The sequence below is a fragment of the Polyodon spathula genome, chromosome 7 (assembly GCF_017654505.1).
Source record: "Polyodon spathula isolate WHYD16114869_AA chromosome 7, ASM1765450v1, whole genome shotgun sequence".
In the NCBI taxonomy this organism is placed as follows: Eukaryota; Metazoa; Chordata; class Actinopteri; order Acipenseriformes; family Polyodontidae; genus Polyodon; species Polyodon spathula.
In genome coordinates this window covers 10,058,375-10,077,604 of record NC_054540.1, presented here as the reverse complement: position 1 = coordinate 10,077,604, position 19,230 = coordinate 10,058,375, and the positions used below count along the sequence as shown (strand labels likewise).

The window sequence follows — 19,230 nt, the reverse complement described above, 5'->3', positions numbered from 1 at the left end:
CATGCCTAACAAAAACCTCATGTGTGAAAGACAGCTGGTGTCCACAGAAATTCAACAAAAGTCGTGAACACCCCAAGAGAATACACAAACCTGCTTTTCTTCTTTCTTCCGATTGGCAGGGAACAAACAGGTTGGGCACCCCCACAGCCGCATTTGTGTGTGTGTGTCGCATGAAAAAAATACATCCTACATTTTAATAGATTACACAAAAATTGTACTGGGGGCTTGTCAAACTGGCTGCGCAGAGATTCAGTGGCTCTCACGGAGGTTGATAATAGTTGATGAATGACCGTATTGCCAGACTCTGACAGGCTTGTTGCCTGGCCTTTACCCTCTGCCAGTTCAACCCTTACAAGTGTGAAATAGCCAATTACTGCCATGCCTATTGAAAGTAATAGGCCAATGAGCAAATTGCTACTGTGGGACATTGTGCAGTGTAGATGGAAGAGGGCCATGATAAAGTTCTGTTTGAAGCAGCTGCTCTCACCATTGCCTGATAATGCTATTGCTTGAGTAGTAAATGAGAGCAAGGTATTTCTTCTTTTAACTGCAGTGTCCTGCCTTGTATTGACTAAAAGTTTATGACCCATGATACTATCTTGTTATACAGGGCCTAATTTTCAGAAATAAATCCTCCTTTTAAAGGTAGTTAAATGGATAATGGGAACAGCTACGGTCATAGATTCTGTGAAAGGTATTAAATACAATTTTTGCTTGGAATGAGAAGTCCTATACTTTGCCGAGCATTAATACTGCCCAGCCATTTGCTATTGACAGAACAATTTATCTTTATAAAGGACAGTGAAAAATTTCAATCTACTCATGACATCACATTATCAGAAGTAATATATGACTGCATCTAAATATAAAGTTGAGATCTGATGCAGCAGAGTGACTCCTGATAATTTTCTTGAAACTGTATTGTGTACCGGGTGATGAACAAATTACATTTTTAAGGTGTAATTGGATGACCTATTTTAAAACAAGATTTAAGTTTCACAGTGGTTAGGAATGTACAATAATATTTCTATTCTGTATAACATGTTTCTTCCTTCCCGAGCTTTGCAAAAAAAAATCTGGTTGGAAGAGCAGATAAAACAATTGTACCGTATAATTATAAATGTGAAACGCTGATAGAGATTAGATCTGTTGTTTTTAAACCCTTTCAAGATGAAAAACCTACACTGAGAAAGGAGTCATTGTGTTGTAAATGTGTTGCATTTTAAAATTGTTTATTAACTATATCTAAGATTAGTAGACTAATTCTATTAATCTACTAGTTCTACGTTAGCAATTGCTCATTTACACTTTTTTTTCTGAAAGGAGAAAAAAATAACTATTACAATTCTAAAATGAATAATTAACTTAAAATAAAGTCCCTAAATGAATTGGTTATTGGCTGTAAATGTTGAAACCTTTACTTTTCAAACAATATTTATTGTAGTGTTTATATTTAAGTTTTTATTCAACTTTATACACGTTTCCACGTGTTTTCAGTACCACAATGATGACATTTTATCCAAAAAAAAAAAAAAAATCAGTACATTTTAATTTACTGTACATGGTTTGTATTTGTTTATGGATACAAGTTCACCCATAAATAAATAGTGATGAATTTAGAAATACCAAAAGAAACTTAATAAATTCAATGGCAAGTAGAAACACTGTAGTACAGTACAGTAAATGTAATATTAGAGTGTGAGAACATAAAATTTTGAAAAATTTTATATATATATATATATATATATATATATATATATATTATATTATATATATATCTATAGATATATATATATATATGTATATATTTAAACAATACAATTATTCATATTTCCAGTGTTAACCTGTGACCTAATATAGCTGCCATACTGGGGTCAGGTGACTTTTTGCTTTCGGAGGATTAAGACCTAACACTTGGAGGCTTCATACTTGGTAGACATGTATTCTGTGAGTCTCACAGTCAAGTTCAATCCTAAAAACTACAAAACTGCTGCTGCCACAGTGTTAAAGCCTCAAATCTCAGAAACCATTTGAAGTAGTGATTAGATGTGTTCTACATGCTAAATGTGTTGGTGGCTGTGCCATTGACCTCTGACCTAGTATGGCTGCTTGTGACATTTAGTTTCTGTTGTGTAGAGAAAGTACACTTTGAGGTTTTGTCATAATGTTTAGTACCCAAGTATGTCTTCTACAATAAACCTTTTCACTGACACATTGTTTTAACCCCTGGCCCTGTCAATAATAGAAACCACATGCTTAGCTATGGTTGCCGTACTGCTGTCTTTCAATAAAGTTTATTATAGGTGTTTTTTCCAGTGAACATTTTATTTACAACCCATTTGATCTATTATGACATGCCCCTCATTTCTGGTTTGGACACATTTTACTGGTAACCAGTAGATTGAATGGAATAGCATTGGGTTTAATAAGTTGATAAAATGCTGACTCCACCACTTTCATTAACCGCTAGAGTTTCTGTTTGTTGGCTTATTGACAACCTTAGCTAAATGCATACTAGAATACATTTTCACATGCATACTAGAATACATTTTCACACAAAATGCGCTACTTTCCTGGGGCAAAAGATATTTGCATGACAACAAACAAAACAGTTTAGGGAATTAAATTGCAAACTTAATCTCAAATGATTTCATAAGGTCCAAAGCTAATTGTAGATATAAGTGGATATCCAAATACCAGCATATAAAATATGTAACAGTATGCAGCAGGTACTGAAAAATGTTCCAGTAAGTGACATGTGGCTGCAGGGCCTTAATGGGCTGGAGGTTTATTTCACTGTCATTTATTTGGTCATTATGAGCCCTCAACTTGTTAAGTATATTCACCACATAAATATTACAAAACCAATACATTCCTGTAATAACACTGGACTAGTGGGAGGGTCTGTTTTCGGACTAATCATCTGGTGATGATTCTCTAAACTGTGACAGTGGACGCACTGAATAATATTCATGGATCTATCACACTGTAAATGGCACAGAGCACTGAATGATAGAAGAACCAATAATAACATTGAGCTGGGTAAGAAAAAAACACAATGTGTGATTAAGTTGTGGAGTTTAACTGAAACATTTTTAGCAAACATTTAAAGGTCCTATTAAAATATCCATGAGTGAAGAAACAATATTGAATGATGATTAAGAACACATATCATGGGATATTAAACAAGTGAAAAAAAAGGTACTCCTTTTAACCCTTCTTTCATGTTGTTTCCAACATACTGCAGAAGAGCTTCACTCTTTTTTAATAATATTTCATTTCACTTATTTTAATAATCTTGGTCTTAGACATCATCTTAACAGTATGCTACATGGATTCCAGCATATACTGTGTGTATATATATATATATATATATATATATATATATATATATATATATATATATATATATATATATATATATATATATATAAAAAGGTGTATTTGTTTAAAAAAAGCATACAATACATGTTTTTAAAACACAATCATACGAAAAAGTAAAGTCGTTTTTTTTTTTTTGGGGGGGGGGGGGGGGGGGGTTCTGTAAACTTTGCAATGGCCGGGAACAATTTGTAAACATGGAAGTGGAACAATGAATGCTCAATGTGGCTTTATACCCATAGTGGTTAAGGAGTGCAGTGTATCTGTGTTCCTTCAACAGACCATCACAGTAAATCAAAATTTAATGGTAAATATAAATGCACAGGGAGGAGACAGCGTCTCCAGAAAGCTTCTGTCTCAGCAATTTATCCATAATTTATACAACTGATAGTGCGCCCTGTTCATGTTGTCCTAAGATAATTTTACGCAGAATTAATACAGTATTATTTATGTAAATACTCTCTTTAAGGTGATAGCTTTGTAACTAAAGAAGGTACCAGTACATTAAAAGAAAAAAAAAAACTGTTGTGTACCAGTGCATTGTAGGGCAAAAATGGTGACCCCCCTTGTTAAAGACAACAACTTTTCACCTCTTAAATACCAAGTCTGCTCAAAATCGGACAAAAGGATAACCTTTCTGGGTGAAAGCTATCATGCTTAAAAGTCAGGAGTTGGCGGTCGGGCCCTCAGCCAGCATATATAACACCAGAAATGTCAGAGCTTAATGGAGTTATTGTTTTTACAACTTCCCTGCACTTTCATTTTGTGTTTTAACTGTTCCTCCTCCATAGCACTGGACTAAGGAGGGGGTCTGTGCAGCTGACAGGTCATCCGACTTTGATTTGTGAGGCCAAGGGTAGACAAAGATTGCTAAGAGTGAAGTTAAGTAAGCAGTGAAGTACTGACTCAGCAGAGGCAATTCTGGTTCATTTGGTTCATTCCCCAGTAATGCACCCTGAAGAGCACTAAAACACAGGAGGCCACACATCGACAAACTTTTAACATACCTTTTATAACCTGAATCTAAATTGCCTTTTAAAACTGGAAGTAAAAACCCTTTTGATTTCTGTTGTGCATCCTGAGCATTGATTGAGTAGAATTGTATAACCTTGTTGTAGACAGCATGGCTTGCCTGTTATTCTTACTGCAGTAGTGACATACACTGTATGGGTTTAAGAATATTTGTCCCTAAATCTATCTTTGAGAAATCCAAACAGTGCCCCACATCAGTGATGCGGTGGCGCACCTCGTAGGGGTCCTCCCAGGAGCTGGAGAACTTTGGGCACCACCCTTTCCATTGCTTGAGAGTCTTTGCAGCAAAGGTATTACCCCTCTTTTGTCTCGCTGAGGCCTTTGCAATGTGCTCCCAGGCAAACTCTGTACTCTGGCCCTGATGGCATTGGGTCCCTATCCGGGACCAGCCGTACAAATGTCAAATCCACCAGAGTGTGCAGCTCCCGGTCAAACAAGAGAGAAGCCAATGAACAGGAGTGCTTGAAAGCCGGGCCAAGATAAAACTGGACAGAACACTAAAACAATGTGAAACGTCTTGAAAACTATACCACACGATTACTTGTCTATGTATAAAAAACTATTATCTTGGCAGTTTTGTCTTGGTCCGGATGCATTTTAATTTATTAAGAAACTCATAATTATTTTTTAATATGTAAACTTTAGAGACAAAGTAATTATGTGGTATAGTTTACAATTAGTGCCCTGTCTGGGCAGTTTTGTCTTGGTCTGACTTTCAACAAATTTCCTTTTTTTTTGCTGTACTGTAAGTATTACATGTGTCAATTTATTTGAAGGCGAAAGGTAGGAGTTCCACTATCATGGTAAAAAAAAAAAGTGTGATATTATGGTAATGCCAATTAATTACAGCTGATCAAACGCCACGGGAAAAAAGAAAAAATTGCCATTAGGATGTTAGTGAAATACATAGTATTTAGAAGCAAGGAGTCAAGTTTGGAGAAGTGCATGAATCCAGCCCTTTGTGTACTGGAACTCTGGAGTGCTGCTTACAAAACAGGGGTTACAAAATGTAGAGTTTCCCTTTTATGATATGCATCATTAGGTTTGGAAAGTGTTAAATAAATATATCATTATACTGCTAAAATGTTGTGTTTAGTAGTCAGGAGGAGCAGTGAACCATATGCATGCAATATGAGTGTGCAAAAAGATACAAATAATGTGGTTTGGTATCACAAAACCATTATGTCTTTGTAGTTCATACCATATATTAATTGCTTTCAAGTATGGGGATGGGGGTTAAAATCAAAAGCTGAACTTTTTTGAGGTCCAGTAGGTAGGAGTTGTTGTAGGGACACATGCCAGTCAGTCTGTGATGTTGGAAATGTTTAGAATGTATGAAGGGCATACTAGAATATAAATCATGATGAGATGTGCTTGACGAATGAAAAGCTGTCAGAAGGGATTTCTCTATAAACAGGCAAGACACACCATTCCCCATGCAGGTGGAACCCTTGCACAGGTATAATTTCACAAGCCTAATAGCCTTTCTCTTCTCAGGCTAGAATTGTTCTAGATGGGTGAACAACCATTTACCCTGATCTCCTACTGGGATGATAATCAGGAACCAGGATTAGCTTTGAGGGGATTTTTGGATCCTCATTGAATATATAGTTTGTTTTATTCAGCTGACCATGACGTTAGTCCAGTAACACAAAAGAAACATTTTGACAATACAGGAATCAGCTGCCAGTAGCAGCTTCCAAAGGCTCAATAACACAGTCTGCAGTGACAGCATAAACGACAACTTGCTGTCGTTTAATACATCAATATCTGTATTTATGAGGGGACGCCTGTATTGGTTGCATTTGTTGCTCAGGTAGGAATTGTTAAACACCTTCCCTCAGGGCCGCCTTCTGTTTGTAATTTAATTTAACATTAGAAACATTTGCTAAGCTTGATGAATTGTAACCACAAGGCCACGATATTGAATAAATGTTGAGTAAACTCAAAACAGAAAATTCCGAACTACACCGTGTATTGTGTTTATTATCTTTCTTGTTTAATCATTTAGCCCAGTTTCCCATACTGCTTGGTCTAAATTAACACCACTCACATTTAATGACTTTTTTTTTCTTTTCATCCCAGATTGACAGCATTCAATCATGTGGAAAACGTGCCTTTGGAAAGTGCTCTGTGTGATTAGCAAAGTGACCCTATTAAATAAATGCATGGATCACAACAGGTGACATAGAAAGACACTGGAGGATGGCTTTGTCAGGTTTTATTTTTGTATTTTTTTTATAGAACGTGCTGCAGAGCTATAAGTGGAGTGTTTTTATTGTGCTCGATAATGGTAATTAGGAGTAATTAAGTGACTATAAAAGGTGGATTTGTGTTTGGTCGTTACTGCTGTAAAACCCATAAAGCAATCTACCTCTTTACGCTTGTCAGGCGCCGTTACATTTTAGAGGAATTCAGATGTGATGTGATCAGTCGTCTTTTTTTGGTGCATTGCACTGACTTAGAGCAAGAACACTGGAACTACAAAAATGTAACTTTTATGGTTTTTAACTGCTCATAATTCTGCTATAATTTTGACCATATTGGAAGTGTTCTAGGTCTCTTGAAAATAAACTGCCTCAACAAAATAATACCCTGGCATTCATGCTGATCACAGAAGATCGAAATAAAAAGAAACATTTACACACATATAATGCCATCTCTGTTATCAAAACCATTTTGAAATGTTTAGTTTTAGTTTTGTTTAGTTTTGTTTTGTGAGTTGTGCACAGTCTGGAACAGCTAAAGAATGGCCTGACTGACTGTGGGTCACTATGAGATCACTTTGCTGCAAGCACAGTTTTTTTTTTTTTTTAGTCAAAACCATGTTTCAATGTTTACACCCTAGTTTTTTCAAGGGCTTCAGAGGATTACTACAAAAGCCCTGTTCACCTAATGTGATCCGCTGCACTGAAATGTTCATTAAAAACCCTATACCAGAAACTCAATGTTTCCATTTTATGAAAGTAGGAACTACAAGAATGTTATCTTCAGTTTAAAAAATAAGTGAAACAATCTATCTATATGAAGATGCATAGTATATCTATAAAGTAGCTGAATATATTATAAGAGGCAGATGTTTCATGGAATAAGTGAGTGGTGGATTTAAAAGGACTTCTGTGTTTCTAATGCCACCCAGTTGTGTTTATTTCCTTTACTTTCATGTATTTGATTTGGGATCCCCTTCACCGAAAAACACACACTTTCTTCACAAAAACAGTAAAAACATATGGAATAATCACCAATAAAATCTTAAATGTGATTTGCATTTCAGATGCTAGCCAGTGTGCAGCTAAACCCAAGTCCCCAAACTTCTATTTTAATATCTGGGAGATATTTATAGAGCTTTGTTGAGTTGAAGGGAAGAAGTATTTCTCTCATTCTAGTCACATCCATAAAATCTTTTGATGTTTTTTTCTTTCAAATCAAAATGTAAGTGAGAGTGGTAATACCTCATAATTATTCATGCCTCTCTGAGCAAAGTGAGTTGCAGAGAAGAAAGACCTTGTGGAATCACTGAGTGGCTCACCTGGTAAAAGCACAGCCACGTGGTGTGCAGGGTGAGTCACACAGTCCGGGGAGTGCAGGTTTGTGTCATACCTATGTGAAGTCGCCAGTCACTGGAGATTCCATAGGGAGCATCGCGTTGCAGTGTCACTTGCAGATACTGTTACCTGTAACTGAGTATCAAAGGTTGATTTGTGAATGTTGTTCCCCTTTGGTTTAATCAGTTGAGCGCTGTGATGCGGAACCTCCATTCCCCATGGGCCACTGTCAGGGCTATTAATTTATCTTCTGTGAATTAACATTGTCTTGGAAAATAGTACAGTATGGCCTTCCATGGCAGGGAAAGGCATCTTAGAAAATATATTGACCTGCAGTGACCTAATACCCTGGAATGGAACGGCATTAAAGGTGGTCTGAGTGAAATTCACACTTAGGATATTTGATTTTTATTGTTTATCGATGGCCATAGGGTTGGAACACAGGGTGACCTAGTTTGCTGTGATCAGGTGCGTTGAGTTTAGCTTTTGAAGACTGCTTATTGGAACATTTGATTAGCAATGTATTGGTTGATATGGCTGTTTATTTGACTGGACAAAAGACATATTGTGGTAAGCACCTAGGCCTTTAGTGACCTCGTACCGGATCTTATTATATTAGAAAGGATTTGTGGAAGTGTTATATGTATTTTCCTGTACAAATACCACATCATTACTTGTTGGTAATAAACTTCTGACCCGAGATTCAATTTTAAATATCGATGACCAGGATATTGAACTTTAAGAACAAAATGATGTCATCAACATAGCTTCTAATTTAAAGTAAAATGTCCTGTATCCATGGCAGTTAATAGGCCCCTATCTCAAGTTTCCTTTTATTTTTAAGCGTTTTGCTCTGTTATCAACCTCTCCATTTCTTGTATTTTTGGCTTGTTCCGTAGAAGCCATGTTGAAATTACAGATACTTAACTATCAAAATCTCTCCCCATTGGCTATCACTGATTTGGTCACATTACAGAGCTCTGCTATACCTATAATACTTGCCTTTCTCACTCAAGTTCATAAGACAATTTAATTTTTAGTTGGTTTGTAACGGTTTTGATGAAAAACGATGGTTGAATTTTGCAGCAGAAAATATAATTGACACAAACAAATGCTTTGATGTCATATTTGCCAGTATCCTATTTCACTTTTACAGTATGCTAAAATGCTTGGACAGGTACCTTTTTTTGAACAAACTAGAAAGCAATGAAATGCAATACTCACTTTTCCCCAACCTTATTGCATACATGTGTATAGGGTACAGATTGCAAAACATTGACACACAAATCCAGGTCTTTGTCATCCTTGCATCAGTACTGGTTTAGTAGACTTCAATTTGAATAAACACATTTTCTTTTCTGTAGAGCCAGCACAATGTTTTTTATGTTATTTACATGGATGCACTGCGAGCAGAGGCGAGCTATTTTGCTGCCGAATCTGGGCAAAGAGTTCTTTGTCATAAGCTCTGTCAAACAGCATGGTTGCTATGACAACTTAGGCTAGATAACCCATTTGGGAAAATGCTTGTAGAACCTAACACTCTATCATTTGTCATTCAATAATTTCATGTTCATAATAACTAGAAAATCAATGACTGTCCTCTGAGAAGGGCAGACACAATGTTGGCAATTTGCAGAATAATATGCATTATATGTACAGCTGTAACGATCAAAAGAAAGATATTTTAAGAGAGATTGTGTAGTAACTGAGACAGCAATGTTAATTTTATGATTGTAAACATACCGTTTGTTTTTTGTAACTTCTCAGCTTCATAAGGGCCCACGTAAATAAAAAAATTAAGACGCTTTTACGGCATATTCTTGATGTCAGGTCATAAAGTATTGCGCGGTAGCATTAGTTATATTTTAAACATTGTTCAATAAAACGCAAATCGTTTTTCAGGAGTTATTTGGAAAACAAAGTAATGCTTGTTATTAGGCTACCGCTGGAGGATTTTTTTTTTATTTTTTTTTTATTGTGACTTGTTTTAAACATTATACTGGTACCTAACTAAACCATAACATTTTTTTTATATATATACTTAGCCATGTCCCTGAGTCATCCACTTTGCAATAGGCTTCAAAAAGGGGGTTTGAGGGGGACAAGTTATCAAAGGTCTGTAAGGTGATACATTAACGTATGAAACAGAAGGGACATTTGACCCCTTTTGCCCTCTAACCTAAGGTAAAACTGGATACAGTGTCATGGGCGTGTACTCCTTCTCAAACAAGCAATATTGTTTCAGTGTTTAACTTGAAAGCACTGAGTGATTCAATTTTCTTAATTTAATTTTGGTTGCATTCTTCTGGTGATTTAATGATTTATTCTTGATGTTTTCAAATGCTTTTTTTGTGAAATACTTATTTACAAGTTGTCAATACTTACATTAGTTATAAAGAAGTACTAACTGAACATGAAGCCCTGACTAGGCATTTGTATAAGTACACTACCTTATAATTGCCACCTTGTGTTTGAAGTCGTAATAAGGGTTAACAGGTTCTTACTACGTACCATACAGTAGTTACTACTTGGAGGAGTTTGAGGAGGCTTCGATTTTCAGTAAGTTGTTGGGTATTTTTAGTAGAACAGCTTTATGCTTGTATCTGCACACATTACATAAACACTTTTTTTTTTTTTTTTTTTTTACTTTTAGGGGACCACAGTGTGTTGCCATCTGTACAGATTGTCCTATAGATCTGTTTTAAGTTGTAAGATGTAACAAAACTGACTTACAATCTGGAGGGTATTGACTTATTGACTGCCACTCTGCCAGCAGCAGGATAACAGACTAAAATCAGTTAAACGTGTGTCACTCGCTGTCTGTCTCTCCTTGTACCCATCAATACAACATACAGCCCACACAGCTCTCGTACCAGAAAGTGAGAGTCTGACACCTTGGCACAACAACAGCCCTGTATTGACAGTCCCACAGTAGAAAGTTTCTGTCAAAGCTTTATTTGAGGATTTTTATGAGTTGCCTTACGTCCTGAAATGCTGTTTAAGTGACAGTAGTGGTATTATAATGTTTTTTCAGGCCCTACATTTCCCGAGGAGCCATTTTCTATACATCTCTGCACTCCTGCTGAAGCAGGATGCTCTCCATAGCAACCTTAGCATCAAGTTACAGTGTATGGAATGGAGGTGGTCTATCATGTAAAGTTTATGCTGCATATGTCAAGCTGACTGCCGTTTGTTTTGACAATATGAATGCTGACAGATTCAGTCCCTCGTGATCGGATTATTTTGTAAGGATTTTCGTATCACCTGCGATACTCCAATATCAGAAAGCCCAGTGCCTGCATTAAACATGAAAGAACATGAAAACCCATTCAAGAAACCAAGCTGACCAAAATCATGGTGGAAGGAAATCAAATATTACAGTTAAAACATGCCTGGCTTTCTTGTCTGTATAACTGAGGAGATAAAAGGTTATCAACACGCTGACATAGGTGCCTCATTAAAGGTTTAACTTCTGTATATTACTATAGCTTGCAATATAGGAAACTAGGCGTAAATGATGTGAGCCAATTTAGTATTTTTCACTAATGCACATTACCTTTTAAGCAAATAATTTAACATCACTGGTGTGCAACCTAATTGCACACATTTCTTCTTTTCCTTTTTCAGTGGAAACCACTGTCATTTTTTATGTATATTTTTTTATTCCAAGCAGTGCAAATACTTGTATTTCATGAAAACAAGTTGGAGTGTATTTTAAGAATCATGTTTCACATTAGTGAGTCCCACTTTTCCGTAATGAATGAAATTGTATTGATTAACATCAGGCATACCGTAGTTCTGCAGCAGAAACATTTTAATGTGTGCGTTAGCAGGGGCCCAGTGAAACCATAGTGGGTGTTAGGAAGAAACAATGGAAGCTGCATTATCTACTAAAAGTGAAGGTGCCATTGAGCAGCTGAGAAGGAAATGCTTCCAACTGTAACCAAGAACCCAGCAGACAAACATCTAAAAAAAGAGAGATCAAATCGCAAAACTCTGTGATGTGTGACAAATCTCCCCTTGCAAGTCCACATGTTCTCTTCCTTGTCTTTTTTTGTGATCAGATCTCAGATTAAGGATCCTTTTTAATACTTTTGAAGAAAAATAAAGCTGGGATTTGCTATGCTAATTTCCTCCAGGAAGTTTGAACAAAAGAGGGGCACCTCAGAATAGAGTTTTGACGGTGATGCTTTATTTAGGCCTCCTGAGTTCATCCGACACATCAGAGAATTGCTGGTTGAGGGTTTCAGGTTAGATGGCACTATTCAGTGCTAGGCTTGTGGCTCGGTGTGCTGTAATCTTTTTATGTAACTGTACAATAACAAAACTGTTATAGGCTCCAGTCTGTAGTGTGGCGGGATATTGGGTAGGGTTGGCCTTAAACAGGCTGGTGCATCTCTTAGATAGCTGACATCGCAACCAAACGCCCCCCCCCCATTTTACGTAAGGTAACCAAAACAAGGTTAATTAGTTGCAAACTGAGATTTTACTGTGGATATGGATGGATCCAAAACAGAGAATGCTTTATAATGCATTCCATGTTCTGTGGGAAATGAATGCATATCACGTAGAACCATCTTAAACAATATTTTTAAACTCCTTTGAAATGTGATGCCTCCATAGATTGGAGTACTCATTATTATTATTATTATTATTATTATTATTATTATTATTATTATTATTATTATTATTATTATTATTATTATTATTATTATTATTACTGTTTATTTGAATAATGTACTAGTATGTAAAAATATAGTTTTGAGATGAGGCTGGAAACAACTAGTTTCAGAATTAGTTTTACACTTCCCAGGATCTGTCTGGTTTTCCACTAGATATACGCTTTGGTTCCAAAACATGGAATTTGATCCCGGAAAAGCATTGTAATCAATTCAATTGGATAAACAACCAAACACATTAGTTTTTAAATGAAGAACTTCACAAGTTGACTGGAGGTTTTGGAGACTGTTTACTGTTTAGCAGATTTTTTTTATTATTATTATTTATTTATTTATTTTATTTATTATGTATCAATATGTTTTTCTCCCCTGATTTTCTCCCAATTTGGAATGCCCAATTGCTTTTGCCCTCACTGCAGCAATTCCCCACATGGCTCAGGAGACCCTAAGATTCAGTGGGCGTCCTCCGATCCCACGCCCAAGCCAGCTTCCTTTTTCACTCAGGAACTCGATAGTGGATGTCGGTGAGCTACCGACCTCTGGAGGACAAAGGCCAGCCCTGCAGGTGTCTGCTCTCACTGGGTTCCTGCCCAGCAGGGTTACAGTCCCTGCCGATTTTACCTCCCTAACCCACGGGAGCGCCAGAGCCAATGCTCCCCAGCGAAGACCGGCCTACTTCACACAGCCAGCACTCGAACCTGCGCTGTATGACTCACTCTGCACACCACGCAGCTGCGCTTCTACCAGGTGAGCCACTCGGGGACCCTGTTTAGCAGATTTTGATAATGTATGGATACACATAGTAACCTTTTCTTGCGTGACAGGGTTTTCTAAATGATGAAAATGTATTTAAATGTAGTTGTCATATTATTAATTGAAAAAATGCATGATGCTTGAAATAATCCAGCATTTAATATTCGGCTTCAAAATGTTGTGTTCAAAATTACTGTACCTTTTAGTAGATTTGACAAAACAAAAACAAATCTGAATGCTGTTTGAATATTGTAGCATGAGTCCTCTGTAGCGCTAGCTCCTGCTGTCTTACTGCACTGATGAAGAAGGGGCGACAGCTTAAACCTGTTGTTTTATATTGTGGCCTATGAGAAGTGATGGATTTTCATGATTCAGCACCTTTTATAATTCTAGTGAAGCAGCTTATGGAAAGGGATTTGTTTCCCCATATTTAATTAACTAGTATACCATGTGGGGGGAAATCCAAATGTAAGAAGTATTATAGCTAATGCAGTTGCTACACATAACATTTGTATTAGGCTTGCTGTGTCAACCAAAGTGAGGTGAAAAGCCACCTTTGAGGATATACTGTACAGTTCAGGTTTCAAGTTACTATTAATTTAATTTTTGTGGTTTTGATACTACAAGAGGGGATATAATATAAGCTGAGCTTGGTACCTCATGTAGCTTTCCATTTTAAACAAGGTGCCTATAATCCTTCTGCAATATGCTTGCATATTAAAGTTATTTAAAATGTACTGATATTCTTAATATTTATGTTTAGTAAAGTTGGGGTGAACTGTAATGAGAGATGTGGTTAATGAGAGTATTCAATTACTTTCCACTGGCAATTGACATTCTCACCTTAAGGACAGGAAAAAAGGAATGCAATAAAGAATGAGCTCCTTCAATCTAAATACCCAATCCTGCAATTCATTTAATACAATAAACATGATGTCAGAGTGCACTGTACATACTCTCGTTTTTTCTTTCTTTTGTTTTCTGTTATGTAAAACATTTGATAGCCTAGATAAATATTAAATCAAGGTAATGGGATTAAATTGCCAGTGCTGTTTCAATGTGGCGCCCCTGTTGTGCATAGAGAGAATAACAGAGGGAGAGCCGTGTCAGCGCTGCTTTGTAAACTGCATAACCAGCCAGCGGGATTATCTGCTGCTTGGGGTTGTGTTGGGGTCAGACTGTTGCATTGGTGGAGGTTGATTCAATGAGGCATAGAACTGGTATTGCCTCAAGCAAGAAAACAGTGGTCATTGTGGTTTGCGGGGCACAATGTTGTATGTATGCATTGCCCTGTCTGGGATTACAAATTCACTCTTGTGTTTGATTCCATGCGAATTCAACACATACAATGTAATCTTATTTGTTTTATGCGTGTTGTTGTTGTTTTTACATTTTGTAATAATAATATTCAAAAAATGAATATTATAATGATAAAAAAAAACTCTCAAACTCTCTGTTTTTGTTGAATGTCTATGCAGGAAAAGCAGAACAAACAAGGTACTTCCTGCACCAAGGTAACTCAGGTGGCCTCTTGTCAGATATCAGACAGGAGAAATCATCAGTGAAAACAACATATATTACAGCTGTTGCTGCAGATCCTCAATATATTTTTTCCAACACACTTTTATTTTAAAACTATATTGCAGCAAAAACTAGACCTTACAAGTAACATTAGTATAAGTGAAGTTAAAAAAAAAACACACATTGGATTTATAGACCCTTCATTTAGCACTAATCTTGGACCACCTTCGCTTTACCACAGCCTTAACAGTTTTTATTTTTCCAACTACACTTACTGTAACATAACTATTAACAAGCAAGTAGAGGCCTGTGTCACAAAGCACTTTTAGGCACTTACTGTAGCAGCCTCTATCTCCCTGTTTCACAAAACAATGCTTCAAGACAGAGCTGCATAGATTTTGCAGAAATTGAAGATAACTGTTTTCTTTCACTTTTATTTTCTACTGTACAGTAAAACTGGGTTTAATGGACTGGTTCTTTCTAAAAGTGGTTTGTGAAATTGGCCTCAATTAATGCCTCAGAAGTTTTTGTTTCTAGTTGTGTACAGTTAGCCCCGTGCATAGAACATACAGCACAATTATAAATAAAAAATAATCAAATTAACAGCTGTTCTGAGTTCAAGATCTGTTTTTGTTATAAAAAAATAACACATTGTCTGTCAGTTTCTTCAACAGAGATCTCAAACAATGAGATGCACGACCTACAGTATTAACTTACACTAAACATCAGGTATCAGTCACACTTGGATTGGGTTATTATTTAAAGGAATACTAACCAAGGTGCAACGCCAATTAGCTCTAGCTATATTTACACTGGCAATTTAATTCTGCTGAATAAACTTTTTAGTTTTTTGCTTATATTTTATACTTCAGTTTGGTATATGCAGATAACTGGGAAACATTGCAGAATCAGAATCTGTCTGTGTAGTTCAAATTTAATTCAATCATGTAATTGTTTTACTCTACATTTTTTTTATATATATAATTGTATAAATCTGACTGCTTTTTATTAATAACTCAGAAATTACATTTTACCAAGGGAGGTTTATTGGTTTATTTATTTATTTATTTTTTTACATTCTATGTCATAATCTTGCAAATCGAAAACCTCTCTAACTTCAATCAGAGATAATGCAAAAATATTATAAGGTAGACATAAAGGGTCAGACACAGTACCCCACACACCTGTGATAAACACTAATTGAAAAGGATTTGTATACCGCCTGCTGTAATGTGTCAGTGTCATTCTAGAAATTATGAAATTGTTTCTTCAAATACAAATATGTTTTTAAAAAAAACTTTCTTGATTCAGTTTCTGCTCGGTCATTTCTGTATTTCCCGATCAAGTTTGCCCTTCAGAAAAAAAAAAAAAAAACATGTTTTTGTTGTTTTAAAGGCATCATCATTTTATGCTTTGTTCTATTTTTGAATTTCACACTCCAGTGAACCAAGATTAGCAGTGCAGGTGTAGGTGCGTCCAAATATCATTTTTGTAGAAATTGAATTCAGAAATCCTGGAATGGCCCCTTCAGCATAAAATAAATCACGTTCCCATGGCCTTGCTCCCTTTGCCCATTAAGTAAATGCAGAAGCATAAGGAAAGACCTGTCCAGTTCAAACAGGCAAAGGGTAGCCTCTTGATGAATTACTTCAGAATCACTGTTCTTGTTTGGGAGAGAAACAAATTGGGCAAACTAGGACAGCAAAGATGCACAACCATGCAGCCATGAATTCAAGTATCATTTTAATAAGTTCCACTGACTGAGCACTACATGTATTTCTTTAATATTTACACTATATAGTAATAGCTGTAGAAATGATCTTCCTTTTAAAATGACTGTCCACATTGGACCATGGGGATTGTGTTTAATTTGAAGCAAAAGTTTAATACTGCCTGTATCCTGTCAGGAAGGTCAAATTAATCCCAACATGTCAATGCCACAAGGGAGTTAGGGAGAGGGGAATATATCTTCATTAACTCGATAAAACCCGTTAGTTATCCTAAAGCCTATGTACCACTGCCTTTACAAAAGAGATAACTAATGAACATTAGAAATGTTTCAAATAATTTGAATGTAAATATAATGGAATAACCATTTTTCTGCTTTTGTATGCACTGTTAACCCATAATAAGCATAAAATAAGTTGTAGGGACATCTCCCCATGTATAATGTAAAACACCAAGGAGACAATCAATAACTTGGAATGCCCCCAGAGGTGTTGGTTAGACCATTCATCCAGTGTTATAGGGTGATGTGGCACCCAATTATATTCTGATCCGGTTATCAGGCCAGGCTACTTACAGTCATACCTGAATTTTAAGGAACCAGCGTTATATCTGTCCCACAGAGGGTAACTAACAAAATGGTGATGTTCCTATCCACGGCTCAGGGACTAGTTCGAGACCACAGTAAGGACTTCACAAACCACTCTTGGCCTGCCCAATCATTACATCTCGGTCCAGTTGGGATCCAATGGGATAAATGGTCAAATATCTAAGGAAAACACCAACCCAAACTTATGAATTCTTGTTTCATCAGACTGAACAAGGACAGCATCTGGTTGTTACATTGAATTGTCAGCTTCCTGTACCCCACCATCTAAATAATATTCTGCAAAGATATGTCTGTTACAATTAGAATACATTGTACATTAGGTGTATTGAATTGTATGTTTTTAATTACTTTAGAAAGCGTATTTTCATATGTTTTCTGATGCTGTCATTTAGTGAATGGTTAGTCGTGTTTTGAAAAACTTACAGATTAATTTGACGTTAATTGTGACCAAGACTGATTTTATCATGTTCAGTAAATAACATGAACTATAGCACTATTTCTGAAGTGGGCAGGACCTGGTGCAGGTATGGTAAATATTCTAGAATTAAACTTATAAATAGGTTTGCTGAAGGTTGTTTTACATGGCCAGGTTAAAGATTCTACTTCACATTAATTGTATTATAGTATTGGGATAAGGAACCTGCACAGTACCAGAAGCCCTGCTAAAAATGTGAAAACTTTCTTATAGGGACAGAGTCTATACTACAATAGCAGTGGCAGTGCAGTGTTTGCTGTTACAAGTCCATTATAGGGCGAAGTGGTAGATTAGATACAATTAATTTTCTTTTAGCAATGTGTAGCAGGTGGGGGAGCAGTGGTTTGTGTGTGTGTGTGTGTGTGTGTGTGTGTGTGTGTGTGTGTGTGTGTGTGTGTGTGTGTGTATTTTCCACCTACTAATAATCATAATAATATTTTAAAAATTAAGTAGTTCTTAAATAAATAATTGTAAATGCAATTATATCTCCAGTATGGCCTTTGCCACAGTGCTCTTGCCAAATATTCACTTTCTGTAAGTTGAAAGTGGCACTTCATTACAAGGACCTGGTATTACTACGCAACTTGAAAGCCAGAGTTTAGCGATCTTTAATAACATTCAGTATTAATGGTAATTATTCTGTTTCATGTACGTATTGACTTGGCTCTACTCCAGCCTGTTAAGTAAAATTAAGGCCCAGAAAATCAGATTATTGTATCCCAGGGGAGAGGGCTGATAGCCAGCTGATGACTGTCGATTTACTCACAACTCCCTGTGCTATATACGGAAAGCCAGTTTGTTAAAAGAGTACTCGTTAGCTTCACTTCCTATTATCATAAACGAAGAATATAGTAAAGTTCCACTCAACAAATTATAAAAACTATGCCTTGAGAGACGCTATTGGCCTAAGTCCTGAAAAATAGATTTGTTAGCACATCAAAATTGGCTGACAAAAGACAAAAACAAACATCCACTGTGAAAAGCGGGTTGCATTTTCTTTTTTCCCCCTAATATTTGAATTTTTAATTCCCCCTTTTTTAATTTGAGATTAAAACAATAAAATTAATTATACAAAAGACCAACACATTTTCTCTCTCTCTCTCTCTCTCTCTCTCTCTCTCTCTCTCTCTCTCTCTCTCTCTCTCTCTCTCTCTCTCTCCTATATATATATATATATATATATATATATATATATATATATATATATATTTAGCTTGATTCCATTAAATTATACATTTTTCATTTAATTGGTTTACAGTCACTTCCCTGCATTTCAAAAAGCCTAACTTTATTTGGCATGTGCTTATTTTGTTAATACAAATTTGAGCTTTCTACATTTTTCAGTTGCTGTAATCCTCAAAAGATGGCAATCAAACCAGCTTTATGTGTGATGAAATCCCATTTCACTGCCTCTGCACAGACCCTGTTTCTAATATGGAATAATTTCCCCTTTCCAAAAAACATAGCATGGATAAGCTGTGAATTTTACCCAGTTATTATTTGAAATGG

At 36.1% G+C, this 19,230-nt stretch overlaps 1 protein-coding gene across 1 annotated transcript in view; it reads left to right on the top strand.

Moving 5' to 3' along the window:
* Nucleotides 1–19,230, top strand: part of LOC121318132 (PDZ domain-containing RING finger protein 4-like) — a 111,768-nt gene that overhangs the window by 55,439 nt on the left and 37,099 nt on the right. The gene's annotated exons all lie outside the window — the stretch shown is intronic.